Raw genomic sequence first — 13128 nt, 5'->3', positions numbered from 1 at the left:
TTCAGTAGGGGGAGGGGTTTTATGGAGTTTTAAGGCAAGAAAAAAATGCATTCATCTTCAAGGCTTAAGATTGGTTTTGCCTGTAAGGGCCCCCTTGTCTGTCTTCCCCACAAAGCAAAAAGTTATGTTGCGCAACCTCTATTTATTATTTATTTTTATATATATATATATATATATATATATATATATATATATATATATATATATATATATATATATATATATATATATATATATTTATTTATTTATTTATTTATTTATTTATTTATTTATTTATTTATTTATTTATTTATTTATTTATTTATTTATTTATTTATTTATTTTTATATGCCGCCCTTCTCCGGAGACTCAGGGCGGCTTACAGTGCATTAAGCAATAGCCTTCATACTTTTGTACATTTATACAAAGTCAGCTTATTGCCCCCACAAACCGGGTCCACATTTTACCCACCTTAGAAAGGATGGAAGGCTGAGTCGACCTTGAGCCTGGTGAGAATTGAACTCGCAGAAATTGCAGGCAGCTGGATGTTAAATGCTGCCTTAATAGGAGGCATTAGCCTCTTACGCCACCCAGGCTCTAGGTCGTAATTTTTGCCCTGCTGAACTACTGGATGTATTTTGTAAAATCTGAGGGTGGAGTGGGGGGATCTCATGGAAGTTGGGAGCTGTGGCTCTAAAGCAGTGATGACTAACCTTTTCCCGACTGAGTGGCCAAAACACGCACGTACCCCCAAGATGCAATGCACCCCACCCCCGTGCACATGCCCCACCCATTGCTCACATGCACATGCCCCTGCGCATGTGCCCCCACAGGCATGTGCACCCCCCCACATGCCCCACCCACTGTGCATATGTGTGTGGCCCCCACACACGCCCCACTCTCCGTACATGCGTTTGCATGCCCCCTGCATGCGTGATGAAGCAATGGCTCATGTGCCCACAGAGAGGGCGTTGTGTGGCACCTGTGGCACGCGTGCCATAGGTTCACCATCATGGCTCTAAAGCATGGGTAAGCAACCACTTTCAGACCAGTGGACTTCAATTGATGGCTGGGGAATTCTGGGAGTTGAAGTCCACAGGTTTGAAAGTGGGCAAGGTTGGACACCCTTGCTCTAAAAGTACCTACCTTTAGTAGAAATCGGTCACATCTGCCTTTTGAACGTGGCAGAAAATGATTTATGTTTTAATGAATATTATTGTTCAAAATCAGAGGAGTGTAAGCATGATTATTGCAATGTTCATAAATTGAAAAAGACAGATGTTTCTGTTTGGATTGAAAGGTGGGGGGGGAGAAATTATGCAGCATTGACCCATTTTGACAGTCACAGAATTAACGAAGAAAAAGAGGTTCAGACTTTTTGCAGGTGAGAAATTTAGGAAGCAAATTTAGAACCAAACTGAAGCAGGTTTTATATATATATATGTATAATTGGAGCAATTAGCAAGAAACGCTTCCCTTGCATAAATGCTACATTTTTGTAGAACTGCAGGAGCAGGGAGGGCTGGATGTATAAGATATCCTGGGACTTAATGGGTAATTTACAAAGTGCTAGTATATAAATTGTTGTTAATTAGTTTAGTAAATGCTTGCTGTGGGCTGCTAAATTAGAACCTGCTCAAGCAGATGTGATCGGCAGTCAGAAAGGAGATGCTTCCTCTCCAGCCTGTATACGTTTTTAACATGCTGAGCATCAAGTCTATAAAAAAAAAAAGTAACTTGGAACCCACATTTATCATTGGAGACAGAGAACGGCTGTTTCAGGAGCTGGCAAGAAGTGGATCCATTTCAGAACCTTGCATAGATGTGGGTCCCTCTGCTTTGTGATCAACTGTGTATATTTTGTCTCTACTTCATGTAATTGACCAACAATCTCCAGGTATCAGGTTCAACAGGTGGATGCCATTTAGATCCAAAGCAGGGGTGGGTTCTAAAATAGTTTACTACCGGTTCTGTGGGCGTGTCTTATTTTGTGGGCGTGGCTTGATGGTCATGTGGGATTTAGCAGAGGTACTGGTCTACCAGGCTTTTAACTGCTTGCAGAACTGTACCGGTCTACCCATTTGTTTTTGCAGGCACCAGTCTATTCATTTGTTTTTGCAGGCACCGGTCTACTCATTTGTTTTTGCAGGCACCGGTCTACTCATTTGTTTTTGCAGGCACCGGTCTAAACATTTGTTTTTGCAGGCACCGGTCTACTCATTTGTTTTTGCAGGCACCCGTCTACTCATTTGTTTTTGCAGGCACCGGTCTATTCATTTGTTTTTGCAGGCACCGGTCTACTCATTTGTTTTTGCAGGCACTGGTCTACTCATTTGTTTTTGGAGGCACCAGTCTACTCATGTATTTTTACAGGCACTGATCTACTCATGTATTTTTGCAGGCACTGATCTACTCATGTATTTTTGCAGGCACTGGTCTACTCATTTGTTTTCTTTTAACACTGATCAGCTGTAGGGCGGCCCTTTGAAGCCCCGCGGCAAGAGTTTAAACAGTTTTTTTCCCTCTAGCCGATCAGCTGGGATTCAGGAGGCAGCAATAGATTGGGGGTGGGGCCAAATAAAAGATAAGAATAATGCGGGGGTGGGGGGGGCAGAACCGGTTTGGTGACGTCATATCATCACCGCTACCGGCTCGGGAGAACCGGGCCGAACCGGGAGGAACCCACCACTGCAATGGCACCTTTAATTCTTCAAGTAACAATAGAAAAGAATATTTGTAGGATGGAGTTGAACAGTGGGGTCCTTGGTGCTCTCTGAGCTTTCCTTTCAGATGTTTCATTACCAAACTAGGGAACTACCACCACACTGCCTTTTAACACTGATCAGCTGTAGGGCGGCCATTTGAAGCCCCGCGGCAAGAGTTTAGACAGTTTTTTTTCCTTCTAGCCAATCAGCTGGGACTCAGGCAGCAATAGATTGGGGGTGGGGCCAAATAAAAGGTAAGAATAACAGGGGCGGGGGGAGGGGAGAACCGGTTCGGTGACGTCATATTGTCACCGCTACCGGCTCAGCGGAACCGGGAGGAACAGGAGGAACCCACCACTGGTCCAAAGTGAATACAGGTAGGCTTTTGTGCCTAAGGTAGGGCTAGAACTCACCATCACCTGGTGATTGGTCCAAAGTTATCCAGCCAGCTTTCATGCCTGAGAAAGGACTAGGCTTCTTGGTTTCTAGGCTAGCACTTTCACCACTACACTAAACTGGCATTATTTGTGTTTATCTCATGTTTATTTTAGTTTACTTTGCATTTGTTTATGGCTGCTTTATTCCAACCTGCCTTTTGTGCCATCTGACTGGCTTGTGGGTCAATCTAGATAGATACAGATTAACAGAGTTGGAAGGGATCTTGTAGGTCATCCAGTCCACCCCCCCTCCCCCGCCCAAGCAGGAGACCCTACACCATTTCTGACAGATGGCAGCCCAGTCTCTTCTTGAAAACTTCCCACAACTGTTGAAGGCAACTTCTGTTCCATGGGTTGATTGTCCTCACCGTCAGAAAATTTCTCCTTATTTCCAGGTTGAATCTCTCCTTGTTCAATTTCCATCCATTATTCCTTCTCTGGCCTTCAGGTGCCTTGGAAAATAGTTTGACCCCCTTCCTCCTCTCTGTGGCAGCCCCTCAAATATTGGAAGACTCTCATGTCTCCCCTGGTCCTTCTGTTCACTAGAGTAGTCATGCCCAGTTCCTGTAACCATTCATCATATGTTTCAGCCTCCAGCCCCAAATCATCCTGGTTGCTCTTCTCTGCACTTTTTCTAGAGTCTCAACATCATTTTTATAGTGTGGTGACCAAATCTGGATGCAGTACTCTAGGTGTGGCCTTACTAGGGCTTTATAGAGTGGTATTAGTACTTGACTTGAGCAACCTAGAATTAAGGAGAAACTTCCTAACAGCAAGGACAATTAACCACTGGACTAGCTTGCCATCAGAAGTTTTGGGTGCTTCAACCCTGGAGGTGTTTTTTTTTATTTTTTATTTTATATTGAATTTCTATACCGCCCTTCTCCCTGAGGACTCAGGGCGGTGTACAGCCAGATTAAAAAACATGCAGAACAAATATTAAAAACAATTAAAAGATATATAAATTTGGCCCAATTAAAACTCATTTACCAATTAAAAACGTTTAAAACATTTAAAAACAGTTAAAAATTTCATCTTAAGCCAGCCCGGCTTGTTTAAATAAATGGGTTTTAAGGGCGCGACGGAAGGCACTGAGGTCTTGGATTCTCCTTATCTCTGGGGGGAGCTGATTCCAGAGGGTGGGAGCCCCCACAGAGAAGGCTCTCCCCCTGGGGGTCACCAGCCTACATTGTCTGGCTGATGGCACCCCGAGGAGGCCCTCTCTGTGGGAGCGCACGGGTCGATGGGAGGTCGTTGGTAGCAGCAGGCGGTCTCGAAGATAGCTAGGCCCTATGCCATGGAGCGCTTTAAAGATGATAACCAACACCTTGAAGCGCACCCGGAAGACAACTGGGAGCCAGTGCAGCTCGCGCAGGAGCGGTGTTACATGGGAGCGCCATGCTGCTCCCGTCACTACCCGCGCTGCTGCGTTCTGGACCAGCTGGAGCCTCCGGGTGCTCCTCAAGGGGAGCCCCATGTAGAGAGCGTTGCAATAGTCAAGGCGAGAGGTGACGAGGGCGTGAGTGACTGTGCACAGGGAATCCCGATCAAGAAAGGGCCGCAACTGGCGAATCAGGCGAACCTGACAAAAGGTCCCCCTGGTTACAGCCATCAGATGTTCCTCCAAGGACAGCTGCATATCCAGGAGGACTCCCAGATTGCGAGCCCTCTCTGTGGGGGCCAATGACTCGCCCCCAATAGTCAGTGATGGAGTCAACTGACTATATCGGGATGCCGGGAGCCACAGCCACTCAGTCTTGGAAGGGTTGAGCTTGAGCCTGTTCCTCCCCATCCAGATCCGTACAGCCTCCAGGCACTGGGACATCACTTCAAGGGCATCGTTGGGGTGGCCTGGGGTGGAGATGTACAGCTAGGTGTCATCAGCGTACTGGTGGTATCTCACCCCAAAGCCACGGATGATCTCACCCAGCGGCTTCACATAAATGTTGAACAGGAGAGGCGAGAGGACCGATCCCTGCGGCACTCCACAAATGAGAGGCCTCGAGGTCGACCTCTGCCCCCCTGCCAACACAAACTGCGACCGGTCAGAGAGAAAGGAGGAGAACCACCGCAACACGGTGCCTCCCACCCCCAACTCTTCCAGCCGGTGCAGCATGATACCATGGTCGATGGTATCAAAAGCCGCTGAGAGGTCTAACAGGACCAGAACCCCTGTCCCGAGCCCTCCAGAGATCATCAACCAACGCGACCAATGCCGTTTCTGTGCTGTGCCCAGACCTGAAACCCGACTGGAACAGATCTAGATAAGATGTTTCCTCCAGGAATTGCGGAAACTGTCGTGCGACCACACTCTCAACAACCTTTGCCATAAAGCGAAGGTTGGAGACAGGACGATAGTTGGCCAATATTGCCGGATCCAGGGACGGCTTCTTGAGGAGAGGCCTCACCACCGCCTCTTTCAAGGCGGTGGGGAAGTAACCCTCACTCAACGAAGCGTTGATAACACCCTGGAGCCAGCCTCGTGTAACCTCCCGGGAAGCCAGTACCAACCAGGAGGGACACGGGTCCAGTAAACATGTGGCCGCACTAAGTCTCCCCAAAATCCTGTCCACATCATCAGGAGTCACAGCATCAAACTCCTCCCAGATAACATTCTCAAGACTATTCCTCGTCACCCTGCCCTGATCTACCCAGTCAGAGTCCAAATCCCCCCGGATCTGGGCGATTTTGTCATACAGGTATTGTCCGAAATCCTCCGCCCTGCCTTCTAAGGGATCCTCCCGCACTCCCAGATGGAGCAGGGCGCGGGTCACCCTAAACAGGGCGGCCGGACGATTCCCTGATGACGCAATAGAGGCGGAAAAGTAGTTAGACTTTGCCGTCTCTATCGCCACTAGGTAGGCCTTAATATGCGACCTTACCAGTGTTCGATCAGATTCAGCGAGACTGGCCCTCCAACCGCTCTCCAGGCGTCTTTTCCGGCGCTTCATTTCCCTCAGCTCCTCAGTAAACCAAGGAGCCGCACGGGATCGGCATCGGGTCAGAGGCCGCAAAGGCACAACTCGGTCCAAGGTCCCACCAGCCGCCCGATCCCAGGCGGCTACCAGGTCCTCGGCCGAGTCATGTGCTAGATCCTCAGGAAATGGCCCAAGCTCCGTCTGGAACCTATCAGGATCCATCAGGCGCTTGGGGCGGATCCATCTAATTGGATCCGCCTCCCTGCGGCGAGGGGTCGCGGTTCGAAGATCTAGGCGAAGGAGTGAGTGGTCAGACCATGACAAGGGTTCCATGTCTATATCCCCTATAACAAGACCACTCAACCACTGGCCAGAGACAAAAATCAGATCCAGAGTGTGACCTCCCCTGTGAGTAGGGCCATGAACTAACTGGGTCAGGTCCATGGCCGTCATGGAAGCCATGAACTCCCGAGCCACCTCAGACGCTTCACCGACGGATGGCAAGTTGAAATCACCCATGACTAGAAGCCTGGGTGTATCTACTGCCACCGTGGCTATCACGTCGAGTAGCTCAGGTAGGGCTGTTGCCACGCGGCAGGGAGCCAGGTACGTAAGCAACAAGCCCATCTGAACCCCACGGCCCCACCTCACAAGGAGGGACTCACATCCGGCTATCTGAGGCACAGCGGTCTCCCTCGGACCCAGATCCTCGTTAATAATAACCGCCACCCCCCCGCCCCTCCCCTGAGCCCTCGGCTGATGGAATGCTCTGAAGCCTGGTGGGCACATTTCAACCAGAGGGACGCCACCCTCCGGGCCCAACCAGGTCTCCGTAATACCCGCCAGGTCCGCTCCTCCCTCTTGTATAAGATCGTGGATGAGGGGGGCCTTATTGACCACGGACCTGGCATTGCACAGCATCAGCCGAAGGCCCAGCTCCTGAGTATCTAAGCCACCTAGTGTCCGAGCAGAGCCTTGGGGACCGGGGCAAGCAATTGCTCTCAGACAGCAAGTGCGAGCCCCCAGCACCTGATGTGGTCCCCTGCTCCCGCCATATCTGCCCCTCCCATTCACCGTGCCGATGGTATAGCCCTCATAGATATCGTCCCCCATCCCTTTCCCAATCCCTCGTCCGGTGCCCCCCGAATCGTTACCCTGTGCCGGGCACGGCTCTGACCCTGGTGGATTTCCCCCCCAATCCGCCCTAGTCGTCTTCCCAATATCTTTAAAAGAATAATTACAACCCCCTCCCCCAGAACCCCTTAAAATCTTTAAAAATTTCCCTAAAAAGCCCCATAAATTCTTCCTTGCTCCATGCCATCTCTCCGGACTCCAAAGTCCGTCATCGAGATAGGCCCTCGATAATGTGGGGGGCCAAATCTGCGAGAGGGGAGAATCTCGCAGGGCGAGGAGTTCCGACACCGAGTACATATAGCTATCAGGGGAAACAGTCCAAGGGTGGGGGACCACTGATGTTATAAGCGTAGGGAAAATTCCAGTCCATGGTCAGGCTGCCAAGCTCCACTGTCCTCTCACGACAGTGGCTAAGGAGGTGCATATCATTCGACCCCGAAAGTTCCAGGGTGGCCGTCTCTCACCAGGCCAATCCATGGAGACTTTGATAGAAAGCTCAAGGGTGAGGATAGCCATATTCCGCCTCCTCGGCCCCATGTCCATAGAACCAGTATCCCTCCTGGGATTAGCAGCATCAGGGAATCCAATATCCAGCTCAAAGGAGGTTTAAGTTCATAAATGTTCGTCAGAAAAGTTCTACATGGTAGGGAATCCAGACAGGCCAGATGGAAATGGGAAAAAATTAGGAGTAGTTCAGCAGGCCAAGATGGATGGGAAGCTATGATCGTTTAAGAAGAGACCGGACAGTCACATGTCTGAAATGGTATAAGTCTCTTGCTTGTATATGAAGATGGACTAGAAGACCTCCAAGTTCCTTTCCAGCTCTATTCTGATTGATTGAGATCTGATTCTAGTCATGTAATTAAGAAAACGGTTTTGTGGCATCAACAAGTCTTACAGAATTCATTGAACAAAGAAATTTTGGGGAACTGCTATTTGCGTTGTTGGATATATGGAGGGTGATTTTGGGAAGACCTTAGTGACAAAAAAGTGTCTATTCCCACAGCAGACTTCTCCACGAAAGTTACAAATCTAATGCATTTGCACAACTAACTAAGCGTGGATAGTCTTAACCCTAGGTCTGATTCCTTGTGGATATACTATATTGAATTGATTTGATTGGTTTAAGCTTCAGTGCATCATGCAAATCTAGGAAATGGATTAATTCCATAAACCATTTTAAGTGTGTCATGTGAACTCAAGCAGGATTTCCTGCATTCAACAGCAAGTTAACATGAATTTGATTAATCGCCAAAAAAAAAAATGGCATTAGTTTCTCTTGAATTCTCCTCTTGTCTTTTCTCACTGAAAATGATCTTTCTAATTATGATGATGATCCCCATTCAAGATTATTAATGCAAACCAACGCGATCAGGAGATAAAAGGAACTCAGGGCTGGAATGAATCAGCTGAGCTTAAGGCAGTTTATATATTGTGCAGGTTTGGCCATGACTTCATTGTTCTGTGACTTGTGGAAGCCCAGGGGGTTCCAAAGTTCAGAAATTGGGCTGCTCTTCTAGCGTATGAATAAAAACCGTGGGAGGGCAGAGTCATCTTTGGCTTTGTGCTCATTCAAGAAGTTGAACTGGAGAGTCCTTCCAGCAGGCATAAGTGATATGAATATAAAAATAGAACATTAATGTCCTAGGAACAGCAGTATATTTGGCAACATTTTTTTGTCTTGTTAGTTATGTATTTGTGCCAATATGTATTTTTTTATGTTGCCTTCAAACTGTACTGACTTACCACTCTGCAGGAACAGACCAGTTTGTGATAATCTGACATTTTATACAGCCTGATACCCTCCAGAGCTTTTGGACAACAGTACCTGTTCGGGTTGCATCCGTGCAACAGCAGTGCAATTGTCCTTGTCCCAAAGTAGAATGGTTGGGTGTGGGTGAGTGAGTGAGAAGGCCAAAGAGATCAAGCTGAGATTGTGTTGTGGCCTGCCAGCGGCCTGCGCGGATTGTTGCTGATCCCGACAAGGAGGAGGAGGCTGGTGTGGTGCTGCGCCAGCAGCTTGTGCACCCAGCACTCGAGTCGGACAGCAAGGAGGCTGAAGAAGATGTGGTGCCAGAGGCAGGGATCCAGGGATTCAGAACCTCCAGAGGCTCCTTTAAGTACAGAGGATGAAGAGGAGGAGCCTCTTCTCAATGCACGGGCACGCAGAGCAGTGGTGGGTTCCTCCCGGTTCGGTCCGGTTCGGCCGAGCCGGTAGCGGTGACGATATGACATCACCAAACTGGTTCTCCCCCCCGCCCTCCCACCCCCCCATGTTATTCTTACCTTTTATTTGGTCCCACCCCCAATCTATTGCTGCCTCCTGAGTCCCAGCTGATGACTAGAAGGAAAAAAACTGTTTAAACTCTTGCCGCGGGGCTTCAAAGGGCCATCCTACAGCTGATCAGTGTTAAAAGCAAACAAATGAGTCGGGTCGTAAGTGCGAGGACTGGTTGTAAGTGCGAGGACCTTCCAGAAATGACTCTGACCATCTAGCCATGCCCACCTAGTAACATGACCTCCAAGCCACACCCACAAAATAAGCCATGCCCACAGAACCGGTAGTAAAAAAATTTAGAACCCACCCCTGACGCAGAGCTGCCAAAAGGCAGGAGTGGTTCCTCAGGAGGAGGTCTCCTCGAGAGTAAGGCTTGGGGCTAATTGGCCACTCCCTTAGCCTATTTAAGGAAGGACACAGCTTGCAACAAGCTGCAGGAAACAACTTTAGTTTGCTAATCATCGATTGGGATTTTCTCTGCAACCTTGCTTCTGGGCTTTTTGCCAACTCCAGTAAGACTCTGACTATCTTATCTGTGGAATTCTGGCAGGCTGTTAAGAACGCTTATTAACAGCCGGCATTTGCTAAAACTGCGTTATTTGAGTAAACTAAGTTCTGTTCAGAGTTTGTGTGTGCTGTGTTCTTTGGGATCCGTAGCTGGGGCAGAATAGATTGCCTGCCTCCACTGCTCGACCTCTAAAAGAGCACATCTTGTTTATTAGAACCTAACCAACTTTCTGGATGGGCAAGTTAATTGGCTCTGTGCTAGTCAATGGAGAGATTTGGGTGATCTCCTAAGGCCATAACGGCAAACCTATGGCACGCACAGCCCTCTCTGCAGGCACGTGAGCCATCAACCCAGCTCAGCTCCACTGCACATGTGGCCACGCCTCCCACCGGCCAGCTGATTGTTGGGTCTCTGCTGTGCATGCAGGGAGGACTGCTAGGCCGAAAATGGGGCATGCGAGGTGCGATGCGCCCCCTCCCCATGGCCCGTTTTTGGTCCCAGGAGGCTGCAGGGAGGCCTGCTAGGCCCAAAACGGGGCACAGGGAGGTCGTGTGTACATGCGTGGGGGGCAAGGGAGTGCAGGGGGGGGGTCTTGCGCGCATGCACAGGGGTGCGGGAGCATGGGGTGGTCGTGTGCACATACGTGGGTGTGTGTGGGTGTGTGTGAGCATCATGCACGCATTGGATTATGGGTGCCGGCACGCGCACACACGCACTGTAGCATGTGCATGCGCTTTCAGCACACGATGACAAAAAGGTTAGCCATCACTTGTCCTAAGGTGTATTTTATTATGTGATGACTTTGCATTCACCTTTTTACTTTTTAGTTCAGGCTTTGAGAGTGCATCTAGGACAACATGCTGCAGCCAACATGTTATGGCTAACTCACTCCAGCCAACTCTCTGTGACCACCTTGCCATGGGACAACTCAGTGCTGTATTAATCATTTTATTCAGTTACTTTTATTACATATTGGTGACCACATTTTTGTCTAAATTATTGGGACTCTTTTGTTTCTGAATTGACTTTCTTATTTATTATTGAGCATGGTTCTGTTGAAATTCAATTAACTTTTGTATATGTTGAATTGTTCATGTGGCAAGTTGGCCATGGCGACTCATTCCCACTTGGGATATTCCACTTGGACATCTTATTCACTTGCCAAGCTAATCTTGATCTGGGTGTAGAATTGGACCTCCTGATGTCTAGCATTAATGATGGCATTATGGGAGTTGTAATCATGATGTAACTGGAGCATAGTGAGTGAAGTTCTTTTGTTTGCTCTGAAAGCTTTCAATCAGCAGGCTTTCCTTTTTTGTTATTGCTTTAACTGGACTCCTTCACAGTATGATTTACACAAACATGACCGCCATTTTATTGGACAATCCATAGGCCCAATATAGTGAAGCAAGTTGCCTCTAGTCTCGGCCTTAGCCAAACTCACACGGTCCGTAGCTCATTTCTGAATCTTTTCATAGGATATCCTCTGCTTTAGTAAGAGATGACGTTCTTCACAGTCTACTGCATGAATTAAAAAGGGGTGTCAGAAAGTAAGAAGAAGGAGGGAATGGTGTGTCAAAGAATTGGTGTTACTGCTACTGCCTCTAGCCCTTCTCTCTCGCCCTTCTGGGTGCTCCCCACATATATATATTTCTTTTTATGACCCTATACCAGGGGTGAAATCTAGCAGGTTCTGACAGGTTCTGGAGAACCAGTAGCAGAAATTTTGAGCAGTTTGGAGAACCAGTAGTGGAAAATTTGAGTAGTTCGGAGAACCGGCAAATACCACTTCTGGCTGGCCCCAGAGTTGGGTGGGAACGGAGATTTTGCAATATCCTTCCCCCAGGAGTGGGGAGGGAATGGGGATTTTGCAGTATCCTTCCCCTGGAGTGGGGTGGGAATGGAGATTTTGCAGTATCCTTCCCCTGCCATGCCCACCAAGCCATGCCCACCGAACCAGTGGTAAAAAAATTTGGATTTCATCACTGCCCTATACCCTGTAATCTCTTACTTTGGGGTGGAGTTGGGGTGACTGAATGGAGCTGAGAATTTACTGATCAGATGCCCTTCCTGATGCCTACGTGGAGTTTGCAGCAGATATTTTTCCTTTGTGCCCTGATAGAGAAACATCTGTCGTTGCCTACGATTCAACTCTCAACCATCTGAGTGGGAGGTATGCGTCTTCACCTCTAGACCAGTATGCCTTTCTAGCTGCTCCCCACACATTATTCATACCAAAAGGAACCTTGGCAGTAAGAAACTTTCACAAGAATCCCAGATGCTGGTGTAGCCCACTAAAATCCATCAGTGTGACCCGACCTGCTAATAGCAATTTACTATGACTTTGGAAGCCCAGCATGATGTGCTACCTTGCCAGTAACCTCCCTTGGTGGTGGTAAGATTACTTGTCCCACCTGATATTTTTGAGACTGGTGATACCACAGGTTGGTCATTCTGTGACTGTCAAGGACACCCCATCCTAATGGCAGCCTTAATGTCTGCAGTGGGCCATCAGAATACCTGGTCTTCTCATCAGCTCAACTGTTGGGGATTCCTGCTTTAACCTGAGTCCAACCTTCTTTTCTAAAATATGCCAGTGCAGACAAAAGAGAGTTCTTTAGAAAACAGTAGAACGGAGGTCTTCAAACTTGGCAGCTTTAAGACTTGTGGACTTCAACTCCCAGAATTCTATGTTGGCTGGAGAACTCTGGGAGTTGAAGTCCACAAGTCTTAAAGCTGCCAAGTTTGAGGACCCCTGCTGTAGAAGAACCAGAACGAAAAGACGACATAAGAAAATCAATGCAAAAATTTATATTTTATTTTAATTCAAAAATTTAAAATAGCTCTCAAATTCGGTAAAGTATGCAGACACAAAGGAGAAGCCTCATATACAGAAATGGATAACTTAAAATGTTATATATCGCAGACAAGCCAGCTTATGTGTAGAATACATATTTACAATAGATTTTTTTTCCTCCGTTTTATTTATTTTTTTTAAATGGAAACAATATTTATACATTTTATTACATTTACAAAAAAAGCTGAATCTTCCACTACTGTTTACTACAATAATGAAAAAAAAAAAAAAGAAATTTACATTGTGTCTTTTCCCCCACTGTACAAACCTTTATTTCATAAAAATATATCTCTGTACAAAAGAAGTTTTTTG

This window comes from Pantherophis guttatus, chromosome 10 (genome assembly GCF_059756535.1).
Source record: "Pantherophis guttatus breed Tessera chromosome 10, ASM5975653v1, whole genome shotgun sequence".
NCBI classification, from domain to species: domain Eukaryota; kingdom Metazoa; phylum Chordata; class Lepidosauria; order Squamata; family Colubridae; genus Pantherophis; species Pantherophis guttatus.
This window is presented reverse-complemented; position numbering follows the sequence as displayed.